This window comes from Macaca thibetana, chromosome 20 (assembly GCF_024542745.1).
Source record: "Macaca thibetana thibetana isolate TM-01 chromosome 20, ASM2454274v1, whole genome shotgun sequence".
In the NCBI taxonomy this organism is placed as follows: Eukaryota; Metazoa; Chordata; class Mammalia; order Primates; family Cercopithecidae; genus Macaca; species Macaca thibetana.
The window spans coordinates 47,011,726-47,031,967 of record NC_065597.1 but is presented as its reverse complement, the minus strand read 5'-3'; the positions used below and the strand labels follow the sequence as shown (position 1 = coordinate 47,031,967).

At 46.4% G+C, this 20,242-nt stretch overlaps 1 protein-coding gene across 1 annotated transcript in view; it reads right to left on the bottom strand.

Annotated features, from left to right (window-relative positions):
* Positions 1-20,242, bottom strand: part of VKORC1 (vitamin K epoxide reductase complex subunit 1) — a 502,856-nt gene that overhangs the window by 145,649 nt on the left and 336,965 nt on the right. The gene's annotated exons all lie outside the window — the stretch shown is intronic.

Below are 20,242 nucleotides of genomic sequence, written 5' to 3'. Positions count from 1 at the left end.
TTTGGTTGTAAAATTCAATACCATTAATAAAACTATTATATTCTGACTCCTTCCTCATTAAATCTGCGTGAAAAGACAAATGACTTACTGCAAGGCCTCCTAATTGCCCTCTAGCCTTCAATCTTGACTTGGTAATGTTTCTAAAAATGCAAATGTGGTCACAGACTCAGTTGCTCAAAACTTTCAACAGCTCCCTCTTGCCTGTAGGATAAAGCCCCCAGTCTTTGGCTTAGCATTTGAGCTGTTCTGCCATGTTTTTTTTGTTTGTTTGTTTTGTTTTTTGAGACGGCGTCTTGCTCTGAGCCCAGCCCAGCTTCATCTTTTATTTTATTATTATTTTTTGAGACGGAGTCTCAAAAAGACAGGCTGGAGTACAGTGGCGTGATCTCGGCTCACTGCAACCTCTGCCTCCTGGGTTCAGGCGATTCTCCTGCCTCAGCCTCTTGAATAGCTGGGACTACAGGCGCCCACCACCATGCCCAGCTAATTTTTATATTTTTAATAGAGACGGGGTTTCACCATGTTGTCAGGATGGTCTCAATCTCTTGACCTCATGATCCGCCCGCCTCGGCCTCCCAAAGTGCTGAGATTACAGGCGTGAACCACCGTGCCCAGCCACCATGTTTTTGTTTGTTTGTTTGTTTTGTTTGAGACAGAGTCTTGTTCTGTTGCCCAGGCTGGAGTACAGTGGTGTGATCACTGCAACCTCCGTCTTCTAGGTTCAAGGGATTCTCCTGCCTCAGCCTCCGGAGTAGCTGGGATTACAGGCACCTACCACCATGCCCAGCTAATTTTTGTATTTTTAGTAGAGATGGGGGTTCCACCATGTTGGCCAGACTGGTCTCGAACTCCTGACCTCAGGTGATCCACCCATCTTGGCCTCCCAAAGTGCTAGGATTACAGGCTGGCCTTCCAGCCTCATCTGTTTTTAATTAAAAAACAATTTTTTTTTTTTTGAGATAAGGTCTTGCTCTGTCGCACAGGCTGGAGTGCAATGGTGTGATTGTGGCTCACTGCAGCCTTGATCTCCTGGACTCACATGATCCTCCCACTCCAGCCTCCTGAGTAGCTAGGACGGCAGGCACCCACCACCATGCCTGACTATTTATTTTTTGTATTTTGGTAGAGATGAGGTCTCACTGTATTGTCCATGCTGGTCTCGAGCTCCTGGCCTCAAGCGATCCTCCCATCTCAGCTTCCCAAAGTGTTGGGATTACAGGTGTGAGCCACTGAGCCCAGCCCAGCTTCATCTTTTATTTTATTATTATTTTTTGAGACGGAGTCTCGCTGTGTCACCCAGGCTGGAGTGCAGTGGCGTGATCTCGGCTCACCGCAACTTCTGCCTCCCAGGTTCAAGTGATTCTCCTGCCTCAGCCTCCCGAGTAGCTGGGACTATAGGTGGGTGCCACTATGCCTGGCTGATTTTTGAATTTCTGGTAGGGATGGGGGTTTCACTATGTTGGCCAGCCTGGTTTCGAACTCCTGACCTCAGGTGATCCGCCTGCCTTGGCCTCCCAAAGTACTAAGATTACAGGTGTGAACTGCCGCGCCTGGCCCCAGCTTCATCTTAAAAAGAAAAACTCTCTGTTTTAATATCTAACAGGGCAAATATTGAAAGATAAACCCCACATAACAAAAGCCCTTTGGGATCCTAGTGTTGGGGAAAGGCTGTCCATTGACTGTCACTGAACTCTATGTCACTGCCCAGGCTAAGGACTGTGAGGGAGGGACCTGTGGTCTCCCATGTTGCTCCTCACACTGTGGACTGGGCTGTGGGCTGTGTCCAGCCTCACCTTGGACCACCACCCGTGCATGTCTACACTCTGGCCATGCTGAACTGCTGGGGTCTCTGTACCTCCTTTTTTTTTTTTTTTTTTGAGATGGAGTCTTGCTCTGTTGCCCAGGGTGGAGTGCAATGGCACGATCTCAGCTCACTGCACCCTCCGCCTCCCAGGTTCAAGTGATTCCCCTGCCTGAGACTCTCCAGTAGCTAGGGTTACAGGCACCCAGCACCACGCCAGGTTACTTTTTTCACTTTTATTTTCATTTTTAGTAGAGGCAGGGTTTTGCCATGTTGGCCAGGCTGGTCTCGAACTCCTGACCTCAAATGATCTGCCCGCCTCAGCCTCCCAAAGTGCTGGGATTACAGGCGTGAGCTGCCGGGCCTGGCCCCTGCACTTCTTTTTTAGGAATGTCGGTTCCATCCCACTTATCCTTCATGGCTCTCCTGCAACACCGCCATTTCCTGTCCTCTCTTGACCTTCTAGGCCTCCAGGAAGAATCAGTTACTCTCTTCTCTGGATCTCCCAGCAGCTTCTCCAGCATGTGTGGCCCATGGCATTGAATCGTCTACACACAGGCCATGGGTGTCTGGGGAGGGATGGTGGTATCTGAGACCCCAAAGCCTCCTTCTGAGGAAATAGGTACTCTGAGAAGCAGATGCCAAGATAGGATTAAATGGGCAGAGATTTTAGGAGGGAAGATGCCCATGTGAGGGAAGATGGGGAAGGTCATCAGACTGTGTTGCAAGGCTGCTGTTGTGTGTGGGAGGGACGGAGGGAAGGCTGTTGTGGCTTCTCCTGCGGCCAAAGCCACCATTCCAAACACTCCTGTGCTTTCCAGGACCCCTGCAGAGCTGAGTACTGTATGCTCCCTTTTGTTGGAATTATATCAGGAGACTTTCTTTCGAAGCTGCCACAGGTTGTTTCTGCATATAGTTGCCCCAGCTTGAGCTGCGTGCATGGAAGGAAATGGCCATGGCTGACTGTGTGAGGTGGGCCTTGTGGGAAACGTTGCCTAATCCAGGTGGTCCTTGTCAGGTGGGGCTGCCTGACCCAGGCAGGGTCTCCCTGGGGATGCAGGATGGTGAAATGTGAACAGAGAAGGGAGTTTCTGCAGCACATGTGTTCTAAAGCACCAGCATCCCGTCTGCGAGTCCCTCCTCTCCACGGGAATGCTGGAAACCCCCAGTAACTGACTGCCAAGACGTTTCCTGTGCTTCCTGACATCTTTAGGCAGCATAATAGCAAACTTGAACCTGCCAAGGCCATGATAAAACTGCAAGCAAGAACATTTATTGTTGCCGGGCGCAGTGGCTCATGCCTGTAATCCCAGCACTTCAGGAGGTTGAGGCAGGTGGATCACCTGAGGTCAGGAGTTCGAGACCAGTCTGGCCAACATGGTGAAACCCCGTCTCTACTAAAAATTCAAAAATTAGCCAGGCATGGTGGCACATGCCTGTAATCCCAGTTACTCAGGAGGCTGAGGTAGGAGAATCACTTGAACCCGGGGGGTGAAGGTCGTGATGAGCTGAGATCGGGCCACTGCATTTCAGTCTGGGTGACAGAGTTGTAACAGGAATTAAAAGAAATTAAAGAATGTGTGAGCAAAAACTCAGTTGTATGTAAGAAAACCCAACTCTCCCTGAGGAAGAGAAAGAGCTGGAGTCCTTTAAAAATTAACTGCCTGTTTTTCTGTGGCTGGTGAGCCTTATCTCTCCCTTTCCCCAGCATTGTGAAGACCCTGTTTCTCTAGCTGTGCAGCTGCAAGGTCACTACGCAGATAAACTCAAGTCGTAAAACATGTTTTTCCTTGAAAAGTACGAAATGATGTAATGCATGTCTCAATTGAATAACTGTCTTTGTTTCTTGCTTCTGTAATATGCTTCCCCCTGCACAGATCTCCCCCTGCCCCACAAAATGCTTAAAAGGTAATCGGACTCTTTGTTCAGGGCTCAGTCTTTTTGGATGTTAATCTGACTGGGCTGGTGCACTAAGTAATAAATCATAAGTATCCTCTTCAACCCCTCAGTCTCTCGGATTCCTAAATTATCCTGCTGCAGAATAAGACCCTGTCTCAAAGGAAAAAAAAGAAAGAAAATTTATTGAGACCTTATTATGTATCAATAGCTCTCTATTCAGAATCTCACTGATCTTCACAACCCTAGATCTCACAACAATGAGAGCCCCACTAGGTTGCCTCTTATACTGGGTTCACGCATCCCCTGGCTGCATGACAGTCTGACTACAAAGGACCCCGGTCCACAGGAGCATGATGCATCTTGGAGTATCAACTTTATGCCAAGATTCTTCTTTTTGATACTGGTGGTGGTGAGAAAGTTGTGTAATTTAACCAAAAGTAAAAATCAAGATGTCGGCCGGGCGCGGTGGCTCAAGCCTGTAATCCCAGCACTTTGGGAGGCCGAGACAGGCGGATCACGAGGTCAGGAGATCGAGACCATCCTGGCTGACACAGTGAAACCCCGTCTCTACTAAAAAATACAAAAAACTAGCCGGGCAAGGTGGCGGGCGCCTGTAGTCCCAGCTACTCGGGAGGCTGAGGCAGGAGAATGACGTAAACCCGGGAGGCGGAGCTTGCAGTGAGCTGAGATCCGGCCACTGCACTCCAGCCTGGGCGACAGAGCGAGACTCCATCTCAAAAGAAAAAAAAAAAAAAAAAAATCAAGATGTCATGTTCCTGTTAAAACAAACATAGAGTACAGAATCTGCATGAATTTTCAAGCTGAAATAAAAGATGTCCACAAAGTTTTGCATTGGTGCTGGCCATTTGTATAGGCCTTCAGACCCTCAAAAATGTGAGTTCTTCAAATTATTATTATTTATTTTTGAGACAGTGTTTCACTGCATCACCCAGGCTAGAGTACAGTGGTGTGATTTCTGCAGCCTCGACCTCCCAGTTTCAAGTGATCCTCCCACCTCAGCCTCCCAAGTAGCTGGAATTACAGGCACACGCCACCATGCCGGGCTAATTTTTTGTAAGTTTAGCAGAGATGGGATTTCACCATGTTGCCCAGTCTGGTATCAAATGCCTGGGTGAAAGTGATTCACCTGCCTCAGCCTCTCAAAGTGTTGAGATTACAGGTGTGAGCCACTGTGCCCAGTCTAAAAATACTTTATTGCTAAAAATGCTAAGGATCATCTGAGCCTTCAATGAGTCATAGTATTTTTGCTGGTGGAGGGTCTTGCCTCAATGTTGATGGCTACTGACTGATGAGGATGGTGGCTGCTGAAGGTCGGGGTGGCAGTGGCAATTTCTTAAAAGAATTTCTTAGGCCAGGTACTGTGGTTCACGTCTGTAATCCCCGCACTTTGGGAGGCCAAGGTATGTGGATCACCTGAGGTCAGGAGTTCAAGACAAGCCTGGCCAACATGGCAAAACTCCATGTCTACTAAAAGTACAAAAATTAACTGGGCATGGTGGTGGGCATCTCTAATCCCAGCTACTTGGGAGGCTGAGGCAGGAGAATCACTTGAAACCAGGAGGCGGAGGTTGCAGTGAGCTGAGATCATGCCATTGCACTCCAGCCTGGGTGACAGAATGAGACTCTATCTCAAATAAATAAATAAATAAATAAATAATTTATTAAAAGAAGACAACAAGGAGGCTGGGCACGGAGGCTCATGCCTATAATCCCAGCACACTGGGAGGCCGAGGCAGATGGATCATCTAAGCTCAGGAGTTCGAGACCAGCCTGGCCAACACGGTGAAACTCCGTCTCTACTAAAGATACAAAAATGAGCTGGGCATGGTGGCTGGTGCCTCTAATCCTGGCTACTCAGGAGGCTGAGGGAAAATAATTGCTTGAACCCAGGAGGTGGTTCAGTGAGCCGAGACTGCACCATTGCATGCCAGCCTGGGTGACAAGAACAAAAGTCCGTCTCAAAAAAAAAAAAAAAAAAAAAAGACTTGAAAGGCAAAATGACTCCTAGATCCATGGGCTGCAGAATAGATGTTGTGTTATTAGTCCATTCTCACACTACTGTGAAGACATACTTGAGACTGGATAATTTATAAAGAGAAGAGATTTAATAGTGGACTGTACAGGCTTCTGCTTCTGGGAAGGCCTCAGGAAACTTACAATCATGGTGGAACGTGAAGGGGAAGCAGGCACATCTTCACATGGCTGGCGGGAGGTGGGAGAGGTGCTACACATTTTTAAACAAGGGGGATGATGCTAAACCATTAGAAACTGCCCCCATGATCCAATCACCTCCCACCAGGCCCCTCCTCCAACACTGAGGGTCACAACCTGACGTGAGATTTGGGTAGGAACACAGAGCCAACCCATATCAGCAGGCATTAAAACAACATTCATCTCTTGGTACATCTCCATTAGAGCTCTTGGATAACCAGGTGCCTTGTCAATTAGCAGTAATATTTTGAAAGGAATCTTTTTGACCAGATGTGGTGGCTTGCATCTGTAATCTCAGCACTTCAGGAGGCTGAGGAGGGAGGATCACTTGAGCCCAGGAGTTTGAGAGCAGCCTGGGTAACATAGCAAGACCCTGTCTCTACAAAAATAAAAAAAAATTAGTCAGGCATGGTGGCACAAACCTGTAGTTCCAGTTACTCGGGAAGCTGAAGCAGGAGGATTGCTTGAGCCTAGGAGGTTGAGGCTTCAGTGAGCTATGATCATGCCACTGCACTCTGCCTGGGCAATGGAGAAAGAAAGAAAGAAAAAAGAAAGAAATTTCCTTTTGAACAGTAGTTCTCAACAGTGGGCTTAAAATATTCAGTCAACTATGTTATAAACAGATATGTTGTCATCCAGGCTTTGTTGTTCCATTTATAAAGACAGGCATAGTACATTTAGCATAATTCTTAAGGGGTCTAGGATTTTTGGAATGGTAAATGAGCATTAGCTACAACTTAAAAGTCACCAGCAGCATGAGTCCCTAACAAGAGAGTCAGCCTGCCCTTTAAAGCTTTGAAGCCAGGCATTGACTTCTCTCTAGCTATGAAAGTCCTAGATGGCATCTTCTTCCAATAGAAGGCTGTTTTGTCTACATGGGAAATCTGTTGTAAGGTGTAGCCACCTTCATCAATGATCTTAGCTAGATTTTCTGAATAACTTGCAAGTTATCCAGAAAAGGTTTTTAATTGACTTTGCCTAGATCCATCAGAGGAATTACTATCTATGGCAGCTATAGCCTTATGAAATGCATTTCTTTCTTTCTTTCTTTCTTTCTTTTGAGACAGAGTCTTGCTCTGTCACCCAGACTGGAGTGCAGTGGTGTGATCTCAGCTCACTGCAACGTTGACTTCTCAGGTTCAAGCAATTCTCCTGCCTCAGTCTCCCAAGTAGCTGGGATTACAGGCGTCCACCACCACGCTTGGCTAATTTTTTGTATTTTTAATAGAGATGGGGTTTCACCATGTTGGCCAGGTTGATCTTGAAATCCTTACCTCAGGTGATCCACCCACCTCGGCCTCCCAAAGTGCTGGGATTAGAGGCGTGAGCCACCACGCCCGGCCATGAAATGTATTTCTGAAATAATAAGACTTGAAAGTTGAAATTACTCCTTGGTCCATGGACTGCAGAATGGATGTTGTGTTTGCAGGCGTGGAAGCAACACTAATCTCCGTGAACATCTCCATCAGAGATTTCTTGGGTAACCAGGTGGATTGTTAATGAGCAGCAAACTTTGGAAATAAATCTATTTTTCTGAGCAGTAGGTCTCCAGAGTGGGCTTAAAACACTCAGTCTTTGGCCGGGCGTGGTGGCTCACTCCTGTAATCCCAGCACTTTGGGAGGCCGAGGCGGGTGGATCACCTGAGGTCAGGAGTTCGAGACCAACCTGGCCAACATGTTGAAACCCCATCTCTATTAAAAATACAAAAAAAATTAGCCAAGTGTAGTGGTGGGCGCCTGTAATTCCAGCTACTTGGGAGGCTGAGGCAGGAGGATCACTTGTATATGGGAGGCAGAGGTTGCAATGAACTAAGATTGCGCCACTGTACTCCAGAGTGGAACACAGCGAGATTCCATCTCAAAAAACAAACAAACAAAAAATCCACTTAGTCAACCATGCTGTAAACAGACGTGCTGTCTCCCCAGCTTTGCTCCATTTCTAGAGCACAGAAGGGTGGATTTAGCATCATTCTTCAGGGCCCTGGGATTTTCTGGATGGTAAATGAGCACTGACTACAACTTGAAGTCCTACCAGCAGCATTAGCCTCTAACAAGAGAGTCAGCCTGTCCTTTGAAGCTTTGAAGCCAGGCATTGACTTCTCTGAAAGTCCTAGATGGCATCTTCTTCCATTGAAGGCCGTCTCATCTACATTGAAAACCTGTTGTTGAATGTAGCCACCTTCATCAGAGATCTTCTGGAGAACTTGTTTTGCCTTCTCCATCTGTACTTGCTGCTTCACTTTGTACTTTTATGTGGTGGAGATTGCTTCTTTCCTTAAACCTCATGAATCCTGCTGACTTCCACCTCTGCTGACTTCCAGCTTTTCTTCTGTAGCTTCCTCACCTCTCTCAGCCTTCATAGAACTGAAGAGCATTCGGACCTTGCTCTGGATTAGGCTTATGGCTTAAGGGAATGTTGTAGCTGGTTTGATCTATCCAGAGCACTCAAAACTTCCTTCATAATAGCAGTTAGGCTGTTTCACTTTCTTATTATTCATGTTCACTAGAGTAACACTTTTTTTTTTTTTTTTTTTTTGAGACAAGATTTCATTCTGTTGTCCAGGCTGGAGTGTAGTGGTGCGATCATGGCTCATTGCAGCCTGGACATCCTGGGCTCAAATGATCCTCCCACCTCAGCCACCATAGTACTGGACTGCAGGTGTGCACCACCATGCCAGCTAATTTTTAAATTTTTAATACATTTTTTAGAGACAGGGTCTCGCTATGTTGTTTAGGCTGGTCTCAAACTCCTGGACTCAAGTGATACTCCCACCTTGGCCTCCCAAAGTACTGAAATTATTGGCTGAGCCAAGCCTTGGAGTAGCACTTTAAACTTCCTTCAATAACTTTTCCTTTGCATTCACAATTTGGCTAACTGGTACAAAAGGCCTAGCCTTCAGTCTATCTGTCAGCCTTTTTTTTTTTTTTTTTTGAGACGGAGTCTCGCTCTGTCACCCAGGCTGGAGTGCAGTGGTACGATCTTGGTTCACTGCAACCTCCGCCTCCTGGGTTCAAGCGATACTCCTGCCTCAGCCTCCTGAGTAGCTGGGATTACAGGCACCCACCACCACATCCTGCTAATTTTTATATTTTTAGTAAAGACAGGGTTTCACCATGTTGGCCAGGATGGTCTTAAACTTCTGACCTCAGGTGATCCACCCGACTTGGCCTCCCAAAGTGCTGGGATTACAGGCATGAGCCACCACGCCCAGCCTCTATCTCAGCTTTTGACACACCTTCCTCACTAAGCTTAATAATTTGTAGCCTTTGATTTAACATGACTCTTCCTTTCACTTGAACACTTAGAGGACATTGTAGAGTTACTCATTGTACTAATTTCAATATTAAGAGAATAAAGAGGCACAAGGATTGGGAGAGAGAACAGGAACCACCGATTAGTGGAGCAGTCAGAACACACACACTTATCCATTATGTTCGCCATCTTTTATGGTTGAGGTTTGGTACCCCAAAACAATTAAAATAGTAACTTCAAAGATCACTGATCACAGATCACCATCACAGACAGAAGAATGATGAAAAGCTTGAAATATCGTGAGAATTAGCAAAATCTGACAAAGAGAAGTACAGTGAGCATGTGCTGTTGAAAAAATGGCACCGATAGATTCGCTTGACGGAGGGTTGCCACAGACCTTCAACTTGTAGAAAATGCAGTATCTTTGAAAAGCAATAAAGTGAACTGTAATAAAACAAGGCACATCTGTACTTAATCATATCTTACAGATAAGGGGAAGGTTTCCTTTGACCCCACACCCAATGCTGATTATTTCTTTTTCTTCCTCATCAGAAGTAATATTGTCAGTTTAGTGAGTAGTTTTTTTTTTTTTTTTTTTTTTTTGAGACAGTCTTGCTCTGTCATCCAGGCTGGAGTGCAGTGGTATAATCTCAGCTCACTGCAACCTCTGCCTCCCAGGTTCAAGTGATTCTCCTGCCTCAGCCTGCTGAGTAGCTGGGATTATAGGCACGTGCCACCACACTTGGCTCATTTTTGTACTTTTAGTATAGACGGAATTTCGCCATGTTGGCCAGACTAGTCTGGAACTCCTGACCTCAGGTGATCTGCCCACCTCGACTTGCCAAAGTGCTGGGATTACAGGTGTGAGCCACCACACCCTGCCGTGAGTAGTTTTCCAAGGCTTCCTGTATATAGATATATCCCACAGAAAATATATAATTTTTTTTTGTACAAATGATGTCATACTCTGCATAAGTATCACATGCTATCCCAGATTGCAACATGCTTTTTCATTCAGCTGTGCAGTCAGGAGAGCCCTGCATGTTAGTACACAGAGTGTATCTTGTCCTTTTATTTTTATTTTTTAAAAATAACAGCTTTATTGAGATATAATTCTTTTTTTTAATTATACTTTAAGTTGAGGTACATGTGCAGAATGTGCAGGTTTGTTACATAGGTATACATGTGCCATGGTGGTTTGCTGCACCCATCAACCCGTCATTTACATTAGGTATGTTTCCTAATGCTATCCCTCCCCTATGCCCCACACCCCACAACAGGCCCTGGTGTGTGATGTTCCCCTCCCTGTGTCCGTGTGTTCTCATTGTTCAACTCCCACTCATAAGTGAGAACATGCAGTGTTTGATTTTCTGTTTTTGTGTTTGCTGAGAATGATGGTTTCCAGCTTCATCCATGTCCCTGCAAAGGATATGAACTTATTTTATTTTTATTTTAAAAATTTAATTAAAAAAATTTTTTTGGCCAGGCACGATGAGTCATGCCTGTAATCTCAGCACTTTGGGAGGCCGAGGCAGGCGGATCACCCAAGGTCAGGAGGTCGAGACCAGCCTAGTCAACATGGTGAAACCCCATCTCTACTAAAAGTACAACAATTACCTGGGCGTGGTGGTGGGCACCTGTAATCCCAGCTCCTCAGGAGGCTGAGGCAGGAGAATCACTTGAACCAGGAGGCAGAAGCTGCAGTGAGCAGAGATTGTGTCACTGCACTCCAGCCTGGGTGACAGAGCAAGACTCCATCTCAAAAAAAAAATTAGCCAGGCATGGTGGTTCATGCCTGTAGTCCCAGCTACTTGGGAGGCTGAGGTGGGAGGATAGCTTTGTACTTTGAGAGTCTCATTTTCAGATATGAAGAAAAGCCCAGCATGGTTCCAAAGTTAATATCACATCCAATTTAAAGAGACCTGGTGGAGCACGGTGGCTCACGCCTGCAATCCCAGCACTTTGGGAGGCCGAGATGGGAGGAGCATTTGAGCCCAGGGGTTTGTGACCAGTCATAGTGAGACCCCCATCTCACCAGGAAAAAAAAAAAATAGCTGGATGTGGTGGTGCATGCCTGGGATCCCAGCTACTCAGGAGGCTGAGGCAGGAGGATTGCTTGAGTCCAGTAGTTGGAGGCTGCAGTGAGCTATGATCGTGCCACTACACGCCAGCCTGGGCAACAGAAGGAGACCCAGTATTAAAAAAAAAAAGTAAATAAAAAAAAAGTGGCTGGGCGCGGTGGCTCAAGCCTGTAATCCCAGCACTTTGGGAGGCCGAGACGGGCGGATCACGAGGTCCGGAGATCAAGACCATCCTGGCTAACACAGTGAAACCCCGTCTCTACTAAAAAAATACAAAAAACTAGCCAGGCGAGGTGGTGGGCGCCTGTAGTCCCAGTTACTCGGGAGGCTGAGGCAGGAGAATGGCGTAAACCCGGGAGGCGGAGCTTGCAGTGAGCTGAGATTCGGCCACTGCACTCTAGCCTGGGCGACAGAGGGAGACTCCGTCTCAAAAAAAAAAAAAAAAAAAAGTGACCTAAAGTGGTGAAGGAACCCTCCCTACTCCTCTCTGCTGGCTCCTTCAAGGTCAAGGTTAATCAGAGGAAAAGGGTGACACATGATTGGTGTGTCTACGATCTGTGACACCTGTCATGTGCTCTCCTGGGAGGTGCTGGCTTCTTCTGAGGTGGTGTAGGCAGATGCTTTCTGGCTGGCCTCTTATGAAAACCCCTCAGTCCTTCCTCCCCACCCCTGCCCCAGGGGGTTCCACTCTCGGCAGCCTCTCACTGCCCATCCCTTTGCCAAGGTAGGCAGGTGTTTAGGGCAGGGGCTGCCACAACACTAGAGCCTGCTCATTTTGTTGGCATTCACTAGGCCTAGGGGTCTCATTTTTCTCACCTATCCAAAAGGACATACCCTCCTCTCTCTCCCTGTCTGGCCCCTTTGGGCTGCTCTGGACCTTCTCTTCCCTCTTCCGGAATCCTCTGGGTTGGATGACAGCACTGGTGGGTGCCACACTCAGGGGCCTGCATTGGGTTCTCCTAAGAACCTCTTGCCAGCCTTCATCTGAGCCTTCCAGTTCCTGCAGCCCAGGAGAGCTGCCTCCAGTCTCCACAAGGGCTTCTTCTTCTTTTAATTGTTGTTGTATTATTTGTTTGTTTTTGAGACAAGGTCTTTGTCACTCAGGCTGGAGTTCAGAGGCGCAATCGCAGCTCACTGCAGCCTCGAACTCCTGGGCTCAAGCGGTCCTCCCGCCTCAGCCTTCCAAGTAGCTGGGATTACAGGTGTGTGCCACCACGCCTGGCTAATTTTCACTTTTAAATTTTAGTAGAAATGGGGTCTCAGTATGTTGCCCAGGCTGGTCAGGGCTTCTTTTGAAGCAACGTCCTCACTTGCTTTGAGGTGTGGGGCACCTCCGTGGGAGTAGGTGAGGAACCACCACAGTTTTCTGTTTCATTGAGGTGGGTGAGGAGGGTGGAAATTAGCAGGATGGACCTGTTCTCTCACTAGGAATCCTAAAGGGTGTGTCTGCGACTCGCTTTAGAATGTAGGGCTTTGTATTAATCAGTTTCGTCCTCAGCTTTGGGGCTGTAAACAAAAGTTCCATGAATTTGCACTCCATACAGCACTGTATGAGAATATAGTTTCTCCAAATCTTCTCCAGCAATCTTTTTTTAAATTTTTTTTTTGAGACAGAATCTCATTCTGTTGCCCAGGCTGCCAGGCTGGAGTGCAGTGGCGTAATCTTGGTCGCAATCTTGCAACCTCCGACTCCTGGGTTGGGATTTCAGCTGTGCACAATCACGCCTGGGTAGTTTTTGTAGTTTTAGTAGAGATGGGGTTTCACCATGTTGGCTGCGCTGGAGCACTCAATATTATCAAGCTCAAATTCTTATTTCTTTTTGCCAACATGATGGGAAATAAATAAATGGTATTACATGGCTTTTTAAAATTTTAATTTATATTTTTATCATTGTATGTATTTATTGACTAGTTATAATTCATCTTCTAAAAATGATCTGCTCCTATGCCTTGCCTTTTTTTTTTTTTTTTTTTTTTTTTTTGAGATGGAGTCTCGCTCTGTCGCCCAGGCTGGAGTGCAGTGGCACGATCTCAGCTCACCGCAACCTCTGCCTCCTGGGATCAAACGATTCTCCTACCTCAGCCTCTTGAGTAGCTGGGACTACAGGCGCATGCCACCACACCCGGCTTTTTGTATTTTTAGTAGAGAAGGAGTTTCACTATGTTGGCCAAGCTGGTTACGAATTCCTGACCTCAAGTGACCCACTTGCCTCGGCCTCCCTAAGTGCTGGGATTGCAGTCGTGAGCCACTGTGCGCCCGGCTGCTTATTTTCCTTCATGAGTTATTGTGCTTCTTTATATATCTGCATACTTTTTTTTTTCTGCTACATACATGTGTTTTCTCCTAATCGGACAGCTTGTCCCTTAACTCTGTTTATGGAGGTCTTCCCCTTGTGGTACAGAGGAAATGTTTGGACAGCTTTGGCTTAAGTGGCATCTGCACAAGGCATTTTTTGTGCCTTCACAGTGCCTGAGTGATGGCAACACACACTTCTCTTGGCACTGCAAGCTCCTTCCAGCAGGGTGGGACCTGGGTCCTGAGCATGGGCTCTTGGGGTCAACATCCCTGCTGCTCTACCTGGTAGGAAAATCTCTTGTCCCTAAAAGATTTATTTTATTTGTTTTTTTTGAAATGGAGTCTCGCTCTGTCACCCAGGCTGGAGTACAGTGGTGCAATCTTGCTCACTGCAACCTCCGCCTCTTGGGTTCAAGCGATTCTCCTGTCTCAGCCTCCCAAGTAGCTGGGATTACAGGCTCACGCCACCACTCCTGGCTATTTTTGTATTTTTAGTAGAGATGGGGTTTCACGCATGTTGGCCAGGCTGGTCTTGAACTGCTGACCTCAGGTGATCTGCCTGCCTCGGCCTCCCAAACTGCTGGGATTATAGGCGTGAGCCATCATGCCCAGCCTCAGTCCCTAAAAGATTTCTAACTGGAGCTTGAAACCTGAACTGTAACTCGAAACATACAAATTCAGATGCAATCACATGGGTTGCACGTTCAGATTTTACAAAGTACTTTTATATCCTTGATCTTAATTGACCGTCTTAGGGAATGAAGGGAGGATTGGAATCAGGTCTCCAGTTTATTGGAGAAAACAGTCTCTCAGCAGTTCCCAGCGGCAACAGTAATGGTGTTGGGCCAGGAGCCTGATCTGTCTCTCAGTCTTGGCTTCTCTTCCCCATGCGGTTATTAGTTAATCCCCATCTTGAAAGAAGTCTGAAGCATTTGCCAGGGGGTGCGGATGGGGGTAGAATGTGACTCTAAGATCCTCACAAGGGAGGCTTGTATTAGTAAAGCTGAAAGTCGTCATGGCCAATCTAAACTGCTGCTACCGTTTTTCTGGCTTTTGTCCCCGAGTTGAGACAGAGCAGATAATTTAGCAAGGCTGGGGTGGAGCTGGGTGTTTCAGGAAAGGACTCAAGAGCTAGGAAATGCTCACTGTTCAGTTGCCCAGGGCCTGGACGAATGGGTAGAAATGACTTTCGCTGTGCGAATGAACGCTTTTCCTTCTCCCTTAAACCATCATGCAACTTTGCGAATCAAATAGTGTGAGATCTAATATCAAAGAGTTTTTTAATGAAATAGGCAATACTCAGACAACAATCACATCAAACGATAAATCCACTATGGTTGCAATTATGAGAAACAAATTCTCTGAAAGAAAAAAAGACAAGCGAGGCCGGGTGTGATGGCTCATGCCTGTAATCCCAGAACTTTGGGAGGCTGAGGAGGGAGGAATGCTTGAGGCCAGGAGTTTGAGACCAGCTGGGCAACACAGTGAGGCCCCGTTTCTACGAGAAATAAAAAAAAAATTAAGCAGGCATAGTGGTGTGTGCCTGTAATCCCAGCTACTTGGGAGTCTGAGGCATGAGAATCATTTGAGCCCAGGAGGTGGAGGTTGCAGTGAGCCGAGATCGCGCCACAGCACTCCAGCTTGGGTGACAGAGCGAGACTCTGCCTCGGAAAAAAAAAAGAAGAAAGAAAGAGAGAAAAGGAAGAAAAGAAAGAAAGAGAAAGAAAGGAAGAAAGAAAGAAAGAAAGAAAGAAAGAAAGAAAGATTTGTGTTTGGGCCCGTCACTGTGGCTTATGCCTGTAATCCCAGCACTCTCAGAGGCTGAGGCACTTAAGCCCAGGAGTTCAAGACTAGCCTGAGCAACCTAGTGAGACCCACCTCTACTAAAAAGTAAAAGAAAGAAAGAGAGAAAGAAAGAAAGAAAGAAAATCAGCTCTGTGAGGGAAGGGACCTTGTGTGTTTTGCTTATTTGTAGGTCCCTGATGCCTGGTACATACTTGTTTCTCTCTCTCTTTCTATGTATATACACACATACACATTATATATACATACACATTATATATATATAGATATATATACACACACACATTTTCTCTCTCTATATATCTATACATATATAGATATACATATATGGAGAGAAAGAGAGAAAGAGAGATAGAGCAAGCTGGGCGTGGTGGCTCATGCCTGTAATGCCAGCATTTTGGGAGGCCGAGGTGGGCAGATCACTTGAGGTCAGGAGTTCAAGACCAGCTTGGCCAACATGGTGAAATCCTGCCTCTACTAAAAATACAAAAATTAGTCAGGCATGGTGACAGGCGCCTGTAATCCCAGCTACTTGGGAGACTGAGGCAGGAGAATAGCTTGAACCTGGTGGGCAGCGGTGCAGTGAGCTGAGACCTCGCCATTGCACTCCAGCCTGGGCAACAAGAGTGAAATTCCATCTCAAGAAGAGAGGAAAAAAAAAAAAAAAAAAAAAAAAAGACAGAGAGATACTTTTTTTTTCTTTAAAGAGACAGGGTCTTACCCTGTTACCAGAGTGCAGTGCAGTAGTGCGACCGTAGCTCAGGAGGCATTGACCTCCTGGGCGCAAGAGATCCTCTTGCCTTAGCCTCTCAAGTTTATCGGGAGTTTATATATTTTAATGAGTAAATGAATAAGTGAGGACTTTATTGCTTCAATTGTAAGAGTCCAGCAGGAAGTCCAACAAATTGTAGTTGTAGATACCAGGGAAGCGAAACACATTAGGCAAGGGAGCCTCACTCCTCACTGGGAAAAGGGGAAGTGAGGAGAAGCTTCAGAGCAGCAAAGAGGAACCTGACAACAGTTCAGTTCAGCCTTGCGGGAATCCAGTGATATGAGACAAAATCACTCGGTCTTTAACCATGCGGCTGACCTTCTGATTACCCTGCCCTGAAGTCTCTGGCCTCTTTCTGTGATAGGATTCATGGGCTATTGTTTAAGTTGTGATCTCTATTATTTGTAGCTCAAAGCATCCCAACAGACATAGTCTCTGTTGTAAATACCCTCGACCCTCCAAGTAGCTGGCACTACAGGCATGACATACATCTATTAATGCTACCTTATTAGCTGTGTCGTTCAGATCAACCAGTTAATTTGCATGTCTATGGGTGTATAATCACATAACTTTTTTTTTTTTTTTGGGACAGGGTCTCGCTCTGCTGCCCAGGCTGGAGTGCAGTGGCATAACTGCAGCCTCGACCTCCTGGGCTCAATTGATCCCCCTGCCTTAGCCTCCTGAGTAGCTGAAAGTACAGGTGTGTACCACCCTAGACAACTAAAAATGCTTAATGGTTTTTGTGGAATGTATTTTAGTGTTTAAAAAGCTATATTCTCTTCTCTTCCTCCGTTTTTTTTTTTTTTTTTTTTTTTTTGAGACGGAGTTCAGCTCTTGTTGCCCAGGCTGGAGTGCAATGGCACGATCTCAGCTCACCACAACCTCCACCTCCCAGGTTCAAGCTATTCTCCCGCCTCAGCCTCAGCCTCCTGAGTAGCTGGGATTACAGGCATGTGCCACTATGCCGGGCTAAAAAGTATTTTTAGTAGAGATGGGGTTTCTCCATGTTGGTCAGGCTGGTCTCGAACTCCCGATCTCAGGTGATCTGCTCGCCTCGGCCTCCCAAAGCGCTGGGATTACAGGCGTGAGACACCGCGCCCGGCCTTTTTTTTTTTTTTTTTTTTTTTTTTTTTTAAAGACAGAGTCTTGTTTTGTTGCCCCGGCTGGAGTGCAGTGGTATGAATTTTAAATTTTTTTGTAGAGATGAGGTCTTGCTATATTGCTGGTCTTGAACTCCTAGCTTCAAGTGATCCTCCCACCTCAGCCCCACAAAGTGCTGGGATTATAGACATGAGCCACTGCACCCAGCCTGGTTACATAACTTCCATGTGCTTCAGTTTCTTCATCTGCAAAATGGGGCTAGAATACCTTCTTCATAGGATTTCTATGAAGAGTCAGTGAGTGAACACATGCTAATCACTTAGAACCATGTCTAGCCCAGAGTAAATTCTCAATCAGTGTCAGTTTTTGTTATGTATTATTATTATTACTGTAAAATACAGTATGTCATTATACTATGTATTGACTATTTGTTCTACATTTTCAATTTTCAAGAATTAGGCACTTTTAGTTATATTTTCAGTATTTTCTGATTTTACCTTAATCTATCATTTCTGATTTTACCTTAATCAGGGATGTGGTATGTATCATTTCTGCCTTTCTGTGGCATGAAACTGGAATGGTATTTGTGAAATGTGTTTTAGTGCTTAAAAAGCTATGTTTTATTCTTTTTTTTTTTTGAGACAGAGTGTCGCTCTTTGCCCAGGCTGGAGTGCAGTGGTGCAATCTCGGCTCACTGAAACCTCTGCCTCCCAAGCTCAAGCCATTCTAGTGCCTCAGCCTCCCAAGTAGCTGGGATTACTTACAGGCATGTGCCACCACGCCTGGCTAACTTTTGTATTTTTAGTGGAGACGGGGTTTCACCGTGTTGAGCTGGTCTCAAACTCCTAGCCTCAAGTGATCCATTCGCCTTGACCTCCCAAAGTGCTGGGATTACAGGCGTGAGCCACCGCACACAGCCTATTCATCTTTTTTTTTTTAAAGACAGGATCTTGCTCTGTTGCCCAGGCTGGAGTGCAGGAGTGCAGTACATCATAGCTCACTGCAGCCTTGAACTCCTGGGCTCAAGCCATCCTCCTGCCCTCGACCCTCTAAGTAGCTGGCACTACAGGCATGACATACATCTATTAATGCTACCTTATTAACTGTGTCGTTCAGATCAACCAGTTAATTTGCATATCTATAACTACATCTGAATTTGTGCTCTCTCTCTTTTTTTTTTTTTGAGACTGAGTCTTGCTTTGTTCACCAGGCTGGAGTGCAGTGACGTGATCTCAGTTCACTGCAACCTCTGCCTCCCGGGTTCAAGCGATTCTCCCGCCTCAGCCTCCCAAGTAGCTAGGACTATAGATGCATGCCACCACACCCAGCTAATTTTTGTATTTTTAGTAGAGACAGGGTTTCACCACGTTGGCCAGGCTGGGCCTGACCACAAGTGATCTGCCCACCATGGCCTCCCAAAGTGCTAAGATTATAGGCGTGAGCCACCGCACCCAGCCTGTCCTCTCTTTTCTACTTTCTAAATCTTTGCAATATCTACTTCTCCTTTCTGTGTTTGAATTGGGTATTTATTATTCCAACCTCTTCTCAAATTCCTGTTTGTTTTTAGGCTTAGTGCCTTACCTCTGAGATCTTCCCACTCTACCCTCTAAATCATTTTCATCATTAAGATTCTGGAAAAAGATATTCAACCCGTGGCTCTGCTAGCCCCCTGGTGAGCCCCGTATCAAGCCACACTTCCCCTTGTTCTGTCTGTGAGCAGGAAGTGCCTGAAACCGGATGTTCTTTCTAGACATGGTCAAGATTCAGCCTCCTCACCTTTCCCTGTCCCTTTGGACAACATTGCTTTTCTTTCTTTTTTCTTTATTCTTTTTTTTAAAGACAGGGTCTTGCTCTGTCACCCAGGCTGGAGTGCAGTGGTGTGATCATAGCTCACTGCAGCCTTGATCTTCCAGAGTGTGGGTGATCCTCCTGTCAGGCCTCTGAGCCCAAGCTAAGCCATCATATCCCCTGTGACCTGCACGTATACATCCAGATGGACTGAAGCAAGTGAAGAATCACAGAAGAAGTGAAAATGGCCAGTTTCTGCCTTAATTGATGACATTCCACCATTGTGATTTGTTCCTGCCCCATCTTAACCGAGTGATTAACCTTGTGAAATTCCTTCTCCTGGCTCAGAAGCTCCCCCACTGAGCACCTTGTGACCCTCACACCTGCCTGCAAGAGAAAAACCCCCTTTGACTGTAATTTTCCACTACCCACCCAAATCCTATGAAACGGCCCCACCCCTATCTCCCTTCACTGACTCTCTTTTCAGACTCAGCCCAGACTCAGCCCGCCTGCACCCAGGTGAAATAAACAGCTTTATTGCTCACACAAAGCCTGTTTGGTGGTCTCTTCACACGGATGCCCGTGACATTTGGTGCTGTGACTCGGATCAGGGGACCTCCCTTGGGAGATCAATACCCCGTCCTCCTGCTCTTTGCTCCATCAGAAAGATCCACCTACGACCTCGGGTCCTCAGACCAACCAGCCCAAGGAACATCTCACCAATTATAAATCAGGTAAGTGGCCACTTTTTACTGTCTTCTCCAACCTCTCTCACTATCCCTCAATCTCTTTCTCCTTTCTATCTTGGCACCACCCTTCAATCTCTCCCTTCTTTTAATTTCACTTTCTTTCCTTTTCTGGTAGAGACAGAGGAGATGTGTTTTATCCATGAACCCAAGACTCCGGCGCCGGTCACGGACTCCGGAAGACAGTCTTCCCTTGGTGTTTAATCACTGTGGGGACGCCTGCTTGATTATTCACCCACGTTTCAGGGGTGTCTGATCACTGCGGGGATGCCTGCCTTGATCCTTCACCCTTAGTGGCAAGCACCACTTACCTGGGGGGCAAGCACCCCCCATGCTTTCTCTTCATGTCTCCACCCTTTATTTTTTCTGGGCTTGCCTCCTTCACTATGGGCAACCTTCCACCCTCCATTTCTCCCTCTTCTCCTTTAGCCTGTGTTCTCAAAAACCTAAAACCTCTTCAACTCACACCT